The sequence below is a fragment of the Periplaneta americana genome, chromosome 1 (genome assembly GCF_040183065.1).
Source record: "Periplaneta americana isolate PAMFEO1 chromosome 1, P.americana_PAMFEO1_priV1, whole genome shotgun sequence".
NCBI lineage: Eukaryota > Metazoa > Arthropoda > Insecta > Blattodea > Blattidae > Periplaneta > Periplaneta americana.
In genome coordinates, this window is record NC_091117.1 from 12,182,501 (window position 1) to 12,194,538 (window position 12,038).

General features: G+C 35.0%; 1 protein-coding gene across 1 annotated transcript in view; it reads right to left on the reverse strand.

The window, feature by feature from the left end:
- The window catches only part of LOC138707426 (uncharacterized), a 516,816-nt gene that overhangs the window by 42,115 nt on the left and 462,663 nt on the right, over positions 1–12,038 (reverse strand). The gene's annotated exons all lie outside the window — the stretch shown is intronic.

A 12,038-nucleotide genomic window follows, 5' to 3' on the forward strand; every position in this document is an offset into this window, starting at 1 on the left:
TGATTCTGAAATATAATTTTTATTTTCTGTTACGAATGTGCATTTTTATCGATTCTTAAGGCCCGGTTGCAGAAACACAAATCAAATCACTCCCTAATCGCCAATCAGTTGATGTCTGGTTTATTTGATTGTTCATTGCGTTGCACAAACGTGAATATCCAATCAACTTGTCTCAATTTACTAATTGCTGATTTGAGAAAGAAATGCGTTTGACAACAGCGCTATTTAGCAACCATAGCCAATTTGATGTTCTTTAAAAGTCGCGAAACGAACGCATCAAGTGGGCGGTGACTAGGAAAACAAGTGAATATTCAAGTGAATGTTTTGCTGTTTTGTTGCTTTTTGTAGAAAGGAAACAGGCGGATTCTATTTGTATATAGACTACGATATAGTGAAACAAAAATGAAGTAAAAAGAAAAAAAAAACGTGAGGGGGCTTCTGTTGTGGGATTTGCTAGAGGAGTTGACAAGAAACTGGAATATGCATAACCTCCATAACCCAAAATAATTCTATTTCCCATCTCTCTGTTTACAAATGGAGCTCGTAACCTACTCATTAAAAATATTGTGTTGTCATGTGTAGAAACAGTGTTTCAAGTTTGGGGATTAATGAGACCCTGCCATAACAAAGCAATTTCATGCGCAACATTCCTAACTACTCGGCAAATAGTTGATTTGTGGACCCTAACAAGATAACCAAGACCGCATGAAAAATTCCAACAGCATAAAATCTCAGCATTATTAGAACTTGGTTCACAGGAGAAAGTGGAAGGCTTTGATTTGTCTGTCTGCATACATTTGTTTCAATTTTCGAAAGTAACAAAACACACGAATCCTTACTTAACCTAAATCTTCGCTCAAATTTTCTGTCATTATACATAAAAACAATTCATGTCTATCACGGAAACGCCTTCTTCTTAATAATATTTTTTTCATTCTAAAATTTCTTCATCAGAAGAATCCATTATGTCAAAACCAATATTGTTACGCTATAGCTATTTACTATATACACTACAGTAACTGTATTATAAACAGAACAACATAAATAGCCTACTTGATCGATGATCAGTGACTTAACCAGCAAAAATCTGATGATCAAATCTGATAGAAGACTGATATCCGATCAAACACTGATTGTTCTTTCTGCAACAGAAATAGAACTGATGGCCAATCAAACCCTACTTGATTGCCAATCATATTTTGATCGCTGTTTCTGCAACCGGGCTTTATAGTCTAACAAGCAAAACATTATTTACTGCGCTTTCATCTGTATTTTCGGAGCCTTTGTACTGCTTTCCTTTCTTGCATATAAAATTACGGGCCTAGTTAAACGTACTTTATTGTATAAATGAATGTTTATAAACCAGAGAGTTCTATAGCATATCGTAATTTTTACGAATATAATTAGAATAACATTGTAAACTTTTTTCATGTGTAATTTTTTGGGAACAGATGCATTATAGGGGCCACCCATCACACATTATACGCAAAAAAAAAAAAGGTCAGCGGAAGTAATGGTTCGATTAGCGTTTTTAGCATTCGATATTCGATAACATTAAATGCTACCAAATTAAAAAAAATTAAATAAAAAAATTAAACAATTTGTTACTACTGATGTGATTTTAGTCACTTTGTATTATATTTTTGGGTGAATGTTACTTATGTCCCGCCCACCATAGGACACATAGACCAGTTTTATACTAATCCTAAACATATTTAGTATAACTTGTTGCTTGTGAGCCATCCCAAACCCCGACCTCCACCACTAAGAGCGCCAGTCCTTATGTACCCGTCAGTCAAGGCCTTCTGACAAATAAAAGCAATTGACAATAGATATCTCAGTCATGACAACTTCATAAAATATCCTATCAATTGAATAATCGATCTTGCTACGTACAACATAATTATATTAATTATTACCCATTTCAACGAGTACTGACGACCACTGCAAAATACGATAATTTGGTCCAGGGAGCATTCTATTATCTTGGGATAGAAAAAAACGTATGGAATAGAAATTACATACAAATGTGCGTGTAATAAACAATAAGCAAACCATCTTCGATTAATCATTTCAAAACAACGTGAATATAGCGTGGATTGTGCAGGAAAATAATTTCTTATATGTTGCTCGCAATGTGCAGCATTGTTAACTTATGAAAACAAATGAAAATTAACATGGCATATAAACACTATTTGAAGAAAGATAGGAGATATTAAGTAATAGTCATCGTTCTTAACGATCTTTGAATGGGCAATAACAATGAAATATGTATAAAATAGAAATTACATACAGGTGAGCATATAAAAAACGGTAAATAGAATCATATTTGATTAATAAGCTTAAATTACTCCAGGTTTAGTGTAAGAGTGGCCTATATCTAACGATGTCTCCCAGCAAAGTAGGCTACAAGTCAACAAAATAAAACCGACTGTTAATTTAGAAGTTGGCAATATATTTTATGTCGATTATAACAACAATACATATCGATAGTAGCATTCATACCATTCAACCAATAAGGAGATTGGCCCCTATAATGCATCTGTGCCATTTTTTGTAAACAACATTTTAAAAGAACTAATAATGAAGAAAGAAATAAGTGGAAATAAGATAATAGTTTGTAATAGGTTAGTTTGAAATCACGGCCTACGATACGATACTTAAAATGTCGTGACGTCATGGTATCATAGGAGATAAGTTTATTGACAGTCGATGAGATCATAGCGTCGCTACTCACATAAATTGTGGAAGAAGCAGGCAAAGCTGAATAAAATTATGTCATTCAGAAGAAATCGGCCAACACCTTCGAAAAGGAGCATGTTTAGTTTTTGAAATGGATGGAAAGACAAAAAACGAGCGGTTTGTAAAACGGTCGTTCTAGTATACCGGAAAACCTGTAAATTAAAACAGGTTACTCTGATAAAACTCTACTGACACATTCGCTTGATAATTTTTTGTTAACTGTTAATACGGTAATTATTCTTACGGCGATCTTATTGCACGCGTACCATAAAATGCCATATTATAAACGATATTTAACTCAAATAAGATTCTGTATGGTGATTTCACGGGCTATCAGCCGAGTCAAATTTTATTATTGTTGTTCGGCTAGCTTGGAAGGTACCAACAATTGAATTTGGATGATAGCTAGTGAAACCGTCATAGAGAACCAGCGCAGAGAAAGCCTAAAGTTATCAACAAAGATTGTTTGGCGTTAGTGTGTATATCATTTAATACTTTATATTTTCCGATGGCATCTCCACATGAGTCCATTTCGTTTACTTTCACATTTCTTCAAACTCATCCCAGAATTACATGTTTCGCAGAACATTGTACACGTAAATAAACCACAATCACATAGAAAAACCATAGAACATACCTGTATTCATGGATAAAGTATGTAAAAAGGTTCTATCTACAATTCCATAATTTTCATTTCTAGGCTTACATTTTAAGCCAACAGGGAGAATTTGATCTACTCCTTTTTTATATTTAATATAGCGTTCGAAATTGCCGCCATGATTATGATGAAACTAATTTCCAACAATATTGGTTGGTTGGCAACATAATAAAAACGATATATATCGATAATTTAATTGATCGAAATGCTGCTTCCGTTCATCTTTTTTTTTTTTTTTTTTTTTGCGGCTTTGGATATGTGCTATAATGCTTATGTACAACAATATGGTTTCTGCGCATGCTTTTTTTCTTATCGTCGGCTCGTCCGCATTTAATTGCTGATGTGTTATGTGGTGTTATACTACGGATTGACAACGATCTGATATTTATTTTATTTACTTGGTTATTTAACGACGCTGTATCAACTATGAAGTTATTTAGCGTCGATGGAATTTGTGATGAGATGAAATGATATTTGGCGAGATGAGGCCGAGGATTCGCCATAGATTACCTCACATTTGCCTTACGATTGGGAAAAACCTCGGAAGAAACCCAACCAGGTAATCAGCCCAAACGGGAATCGAACCCGCACCCGAGTGCAACTCCGGATAGAGCTATGCCGATAACGCACTCTGATATTATACCATGCTTTGATGACGTGGTTATTCTATTTATGTCTTAATTTTGTTATTAGGATCATCGCAACTTGGTTGCAACACGAAACAACTGACTTATAGGACTAATAATAATTGTTACATCGGCGCCATTTTCTAAATATGCAGAATATAATTAAAGCTGTGGAAAAGGAATTTTAATTATATTGTTTTATGTTAATGACATTGTGGCACACACTGTTTTTTATCTATGAGCTGTTATTTTGTTCGCAATTTTTATGTGAGCATTCGTTTCTTCATGATTCGCGTATTTTTCTTGAAAATAAATTATTTATTGCAATGTGGTTCATGACCTCCAATTATACACTTGCGCTGTATACTTCATTTGACGTACAAAATAATTACGAAATGTTTTCGTTACGTCACTTCTTTCTGGCAAATTTAATTCACATCACGTTACTTTATAAAGGCTCAGATAACAGTGGGTAAAATGCAAATATTTTCTACGATAGTGCGTAAAGTTTCATTTTACCCACTGTTATCAGTGCGTAAAGTGAGCTTCTACAACACTAGTGCGTAAAAAAATAAGTAATCACTTTACGCACTGCCAAAGAAAATGTAATATTAAATGTACAAATTTCATTGAGCAAGAAATTAATCTATTAGCTCGTTCTTTCATGACGTAAATATTACACGTAACAAAAATAAGTAACAAATTTTTAGTGATTATTCTGAAGTTACGTACCGGTATGTAGTAGGCCTACTCATTGCAGCAAGATGTAGCATTCAACTTTTTCAAATCGCTTTGTTGATTATATGGCCGATTTAGACGACCATGAAATCGTGATCATGAATAAAACAGGCTGTAATTTCATGGATACTTATTTCTTAATAGTTTTGAGTTTAGTCTGTTGTGAAATCGTGGTCTTATAACCTCTCCAACTTGAAATATTTATTTAATGTGAATTTTTGCCATCGTAGAAAAAACATTGCATGATACACATTCGTAAAGTTATCTTTTTGGTCCTTGTTTCACAAACTTTACACTCGTGCCGAAAAGAGAATCTTTACGAACTTGTATCATAATAGTACATTATGCAACGAGCCTATAATGATACTAATTAAGAGGCGAGTATGGATGTTTATGAAACGAGCGCAAGCGAGTTTCATACTTTTCATACGAGCTTCTTAATTACCATTATAGGAGAGTTTCATACGACTTTTTATGCTCGACCATATTTCTAACTTGAAATTATTCAGATGTATACATTTTATTTGTATCTGACAAGATCGGAAGTGACCTTGTTCTAGGTCGAGAAATCGTGAGATGTGCGCAGATGCGAAAGTATTGATTTTTTCCGAGGAACAATAATGTCATTGACCTTGATGTAATCCCGTTAAACTTGATATAACCTTGATTATTGAATTCGACATTGAAAAACGAGATGACAAATTGAATTTATTTGAATATTATTTACAATTAACGCTAATTATTATAATAACAGAACATAACCTTCTGCGACAGTATTGGATTTCCAGCCTCCGTGACTTTTCGCTAATTTTCTTGTTAGGAAGATGATGATGATGATGATGATGATGCATATCCGAGAATAATCGATACTTGCGGTTTTATAACGGTACAAAGCTGACTCGTTATTGGCTGAACACCTGTAAGCTGAGTTGTCATTGGCTGAACACCTGTACTTTAATGAGTAGGTGTACTTTAATGACATGCATTAAAGGACTGCTACCAGGTGTATAATTTCATTTCGGCATGGTCGAGCATAAATAATTAAATAAAATAGTGATGCAACTTAACTAGGAACGTGAGTACAAAATATACATCAGCGGATGCCGATTAAAAATAGGGTTTGCAATACTTCCTTTTTTTTTTTTTTTATTCACCAAAGTTCCCCTGAGACGTTAAAATTTACCTGGATTTCTAATGAACGCCTGTGTACAGGCATATTTAGAATTAAAAGTCTATTGCTGTCATGGGTTTTCAATCTCGCAGAGATCAGAGATCGATTCTTTTAGTCATGTATCTTAATTTGATTTGAGCAAGAATGGCTTCGGGTTTCTAGATAAGCAACGTCAGGAAACGAGAGCGTGGGCGAAGTGAGAAGTGTTCATTGGTAAAGGTCGATAGAGTGATTTTCTGGCCCGGTATTCGTTGATGGATTGCGTTTGAAATTTTAACCATCCGGCGCATTTGGAGCACTTCGGTACGAAGAGTGACATTATTACGTCACTCCAAACAGGAACTAGTAATACAAAGAAACGGGAAGCGCGGGATCTGAAGTGTACAGCGTGTGTTTAGCACTAGCTTCGAGCAGTTTTAATCTAATTTGCTACCGCTTTCATGCTGACCTCTCCAACTAAGCTCTCAAGAGTTGTTTTAATTATACTTTCTCATTATACGAAATACAGAGAAAGTGTTGCGATGATAAAATAAAAGAGATTTCGAGAACTTCACGGAATTACACGTAGAGTTGGCTTTTATCCCTCTAAAGCATGAGTTTGTCCATCTGTGTAGAGCAATTTGTTCTAAAACTAGAATTTTGTTCGTAATCAATAAGAGCCAGGTATTCTGAGAAGTATACGTGAATTAAATATGATTGGAAAAGATGCCTAACATTTCCTTACAACAAAATGGAAGGAAAAGATTATTTAATACAAACAGGTTCTAATGATCTTATTACTGATTCTTTAATATACACAAGCAACAGCACCAAACTGAACGCTATGGATATGTGCCCAGAAATATTTGTTTCGGAAGAATAACTGATGCACAAATACAGTACAGGGTGGCCATACAGTCTGGATACATGGAAAAAGTCATCCATTCCTTTTCCCCATCTTCTCCCCTTTTCTTCCTTATCTTATTAATTTCCCTTTTCCTAATTTCGTCTTCTTATTCTGTATATTTTCCTAATTTTCTTCGCCTTCTTTTTGACCACATTTTTTCTCTTCCTTTACCTTTTTCCTCACCTTGTTTTCCTTTCTCAATTTCTTTCTCATCTTCTTCTCTTCCATTTTTCTCGCTATCTTCTCTTTCTCTCCCCTCTTTCATCTCCTCCTTTCCTCATTTTTGATTGTCTTCTCTTCCTTTATCCTTTTATCCTCTTCTACTTTTCTTTTCCTCATCTATTTTTGTCCTATTATCGTCATCTTCTTTTCTTCTCTTTTCCCTCATTTTCTTCTCTTCCTTGCCTCTTTTCCCTATCTTTCGCCTTTTTCCTTCGTCTTCTCTTCCTGTCTCCTTTTCCTTCATTTCCTTCCCTTCTTTTCCATTTTTCCTCATCTTCTTCTCCTTTCCTTTCATCTTGTTTTCTTCTTATCCCTCATCTTATCTTCCTTCTCTCCATTTTCATAACTTTATTCTCCTTTTCGCCTTTTCTCTCATCTTTTCTTCCTTCTCCCCTTTTCATCTTCTTATCTTCTTTCCCCCTTTTCTTCTTCTTCCTCATCTTCATATTTTTCTCTTTCCCCAGTTTTCATCACCTCCTCCTCTTCCCTATTTTCATCATCTTTTCTTTCTCTCCCTTTTTCTCATCTCCTTTCACTCTTTTTTCTTAATGATATCCTCTTCTTTCTCCCTACTTTCCTCATATTTATTTTCCTTTTCCATTTTTTCCCCTCAATTTTCTCTATTTCCTGTCTCTTTCTTATCTTCTTTTTTTCCCCCACTTTCTTCATGTTTTATATTCCCTCCGTCTTTTCTAGTCCTTTCCTTTTCCTTTTCTTATGTTCATGACATCCTTTTTTCCTGTTTCTCATCTTCTTCACCTTTTCCATTTTGTTTATTTTTTTCTTTTCCTTTCTGTTTCTGCTACTCATCTCTTCTTTCCCTCTTCTTTTTTTTCTTCCTGCTCACGTCTTCCTTAGCTCCTCTTCTGTCTCTATTGACTTACTTTCCTCCATCCCTTCCCCATGCGTCCAGACATCTAGAGCCACCTTGCACTTTTGTCTCAATTTGAAGATTTCTTTTGACAAAAAATTTCAGATAGGCCTATAAGAGAAGATCTACAGGGTGATCCGTTTGGGTATGGATAAAATAAAAACACCGTAAAACATTTACTACTGAACTTTGTTTGTTGAAACTTTGTGTATACAACACTGAAAGATGGGAGATTCCTCAGAGCTCAACATGACCCCCATTGCGCACCCTGCACAACTCATAACGGTGATGCAATTCAACCCATGTCCGTTCTAAAATATGAGGGGTGATTTGTTGAAAAGCTTGAGTAATTTTTACTCTCAGATCATCAATGTTCCTGGGTTTCTGTGAATAGACAATGTCTTTAACAAAACCCTACACGAAGAAGTCAGTAGGGGTTAGATCTGGGGAGTTTGCGGGCCAATCCAAGAGATAGCTGCTTCTCGTACTGGGTTTCGCCTGCGATCTCCTGCATGTTTTTTTTAACACAGAACCTGTTTCTACAAATGTTCGATACCACAACATTATGAAATTGTATTTAGGTACATTACGCACATCATACTCACATCGAAATTCCCTTTGAACTGTTTTAACACTCTCAAATTTAGCATACCGAAGAACACATTGATTTGTAGTACGGTAGCCATTTTAATCATCTACGATTTTTATTTGTCTTTTCAGATTATTTTTTTTTATTTTATTGGGTTATTTTACGACGCTGTATCAACATCTAGGTTATTTAGCGTCTGAATGATATGAAGGTGATAATGCCGGTGAAATGAGTCCGAAAGTTACCCAGCATTTGCTCGTATTGAGTTGAGGGAAAACCCCGGAAAAAACCTCAACCAGGTAACTTGCCCCGACCGGGATTCGAACCCGGGCCACCTGGTTTCGCAGCCAGACGCGCTGACCGTTACTCCACAGGTGTGGACCTTTCAGATTATGCACTGTTGATTGTCATATATAGAAACTGCCATCTTTTGATCATAATATAACTACCAAGAAATTTTTCCTACTATCATAATGACTTTATAATAATAAATTAATATTATCCAGACCCAAACGGATCAGACTGTATATCCGCATATTAGATCCCTTCGATTTTTACACAGTAGTGTACATTATCAATCACAAACGCTCATGGAAAGATTGCAAGGTATAATCCGCTTCTGAAACCATCCTCTGTCTCATTATTTCTCCAATTGTCTCAGCGTTGACAAAGAGAAGCAACATATCTCTTTGTTGTCTCTTTTTCCTTCAACTACCTACTGTACTCTCTGTCCCGTTCTTCCATCGTCACAGCACAGAGACAAATCCCATTTCTTCTTCTACTGGTGGTATCGGTTTTCGCATACCATAGTTCCGAAGTCAGGAATTCAGAGAAACACACCAGTGCCAGGTGTGAATGTAAACAAGTGAGCGAGTTATTCTGTGTAATTTAAATTGAATGTGACAGACTTCGCGGAGAAAATGTACTGGAATTTTTTTAACTAATTTTTATATTCACGCCTACTGTTACCTAATTTATAAACTTCATTTTCTTTCTGTTTTTTTACACATGCGCATATAAAACCCCCATACTTTTTCGCATTAAAAAGAGGAAAAAGTTGGTTGAATATTCGAACAGATAGGTATAACTCAAAATTAGTTCCATGTCTTAATGTTACTTATTTACACAATTGGCCCTTAATAGTACATTATGCAACGAGCCTATAATTGTAGTAATTAAGACGGGAGTGTGTTTGTTTACGAAACGAGCGCAAGCGAGTTTCATAATTTTCATTCGAGCGTCTTAATTACCATTATAGACAAGTTTCATACGACTTTTTATGCTCGACCATATTTCTAACTTGAAATTATTCATAAGTATTCATGTTATGGTTATCTAAGTGAGGAGCGGAACTGACCTCCTAAATTGTGAGATGTGCGCAGACGCGAAAGTATTGACTTTTTCCGAGGAACGAATGTCATTGAGCTTGCTATGATCTAGAGAGTAAACTAAATATTAATCTTGATATAACATTGAAATTAAATTAGACATTGAAAAACGAGATGACAAATTGAATTTATTTGAATATTATTTACAATCAACGCTAATTATTACAGTAACAGAACATAACCTTCTGCGAGAGTATTGGATTTCCAGCCTCCGTGACGTTTCGCTAGTTGTCTTTGGATTGCATATCCGAGAATAATCGATACTTGCGGTTTTATAATGGTACAATAGTGATTTCTGATTGGCTGAACAACTGAATTATAATGAATAGGTGTACTTTAATGAAGTGCATTAAATGGCTGCTACCAGGTGTATAATTACTACATTTCGGCATGGTCGAGCATAAAGTATTGTAAGTGATTTGACATTTAAACTTGTAAAGTATTGGTAAATCTTGAAAAGTTTAGTGAAGTACTGAATTTAACGAAAATTTGATCATGTACAAGCAGCTTAAGAAATGCAGAAATACAGGTTGAATCACAAGTAATACCATTAATTTCAGGGGGTTATTCTTTGAGATGTTTCAAACAAAACAGTTTAATACAATTTTGCTCGTTTTTGCTTTCTTTTCCAGACAAAAATTGTTTTACATGAAACATTTCATAGTGTGTTTTTGGAAAGTCATTTGATTTAATTCCCAATATGCTCAGAGATCAGTGTATTATGATAATAAATGATCGAAAGAATTTTAGTTTTGTCCTTTAAATGTGCAGAAATATGACCAGAAAAGTAACTTTTTAAAATTTCTTTACAGAACGAAAAGTTACATTTGTTCGGATCACATTTCTGCACATTTAAAGGACAAAACTAAAATTCTTTCAATCATTTATTATGATAATACACTGCTCTCTTAAATTGACTGGTCCACGCCTGTGGAGTAACGGTCAGCGCGTCTGGCCGCGAAACCAGGTGGCCCGGGTTCGAAACCCGGTTGGGGCAAGTTACCTGGTTGAGGTTTTTTCTGGGGTTTTTCCTCAATCCAATACGAGCAAATGCTGGGTAACTTTCGGTGCTGGACCCCGGACTCATTTCACCGGCATTATCACCTTCATTTCATTCAGACGCTAAATAACCTAGATGTTGATACAGCGTCGTAAAATAACCCAATAAAATAAAAAAAATAAAAAATTAATTGACTGAGCATATTGGGAATTAAATGAAATGGCTTTCCCAAAACACGCTATAAAATGTTTCATATAAAATAATTTTTGTCTGGAAAAGGAAGCAAAAACGAGTAAAATTGTATCAAACTTTTTTGTTTGAAATATCTCAAAGAATAACTATCCGAAATTAATTAAATTACTTACATATATGTATTATATAACGCTAGGTCAAGTTGTTGGTTGATATAGAAACGATAGGTCTACCCTTCAGGGTGTTCTGAAAAAAAGATTCCAGTATTTAGCAAGGAGGTAGTATGCATCAAAAGAAAAATAAATGTCCTGCAAATATAGGTCCTAAAATTACTGTAATAACTTCTGAGAAATGAGCACATAATTACCATCAATGTGAATTTGCATTGTAAGAGTAATATTAAGGGGACACTCAACTATATTTTGGAACTTTTTTCCTATTTGACCAATCTTTTTCAAATTTGGAGAAAAAGTTTAATATGTGCATGGAATGTAACATGCAAAATCTCAGCTGATTAGATCCAATACTTTTCAAAATAAAAAAATATTTCAATTTTTAATCAATCATTAATTGAAGTATCACTTTTAATTATCATTTTTTATTTTTTGGCTTTGTGCATTTGACTGTGACTTCTCAATGAATAGGGGAAGAATTCTGCGTATTGATTTAGTTCTGTCACGTAAATTAGTGTAGAAATTTAATTTTTCATTTCTATGACACTTTCTCTCCAATTTTTAAGTTGAGTGTCCCCTTAACATCAGCAAGTGCTCAATATGACCTCCATTCTCTGCAATGCAGCCTTCCGCCCTGCGTGTGAAGGAATCACGCATTCTTTGAAATATCCCCGATTGTTCCCGAATCTGTTGACAGGCATTGAAGACGCGCTGTGGTAGTGTGTGTGAATCATTGATGGGGCTGCATACACCATGACATTTAAATGTCCCCATAACAAAAA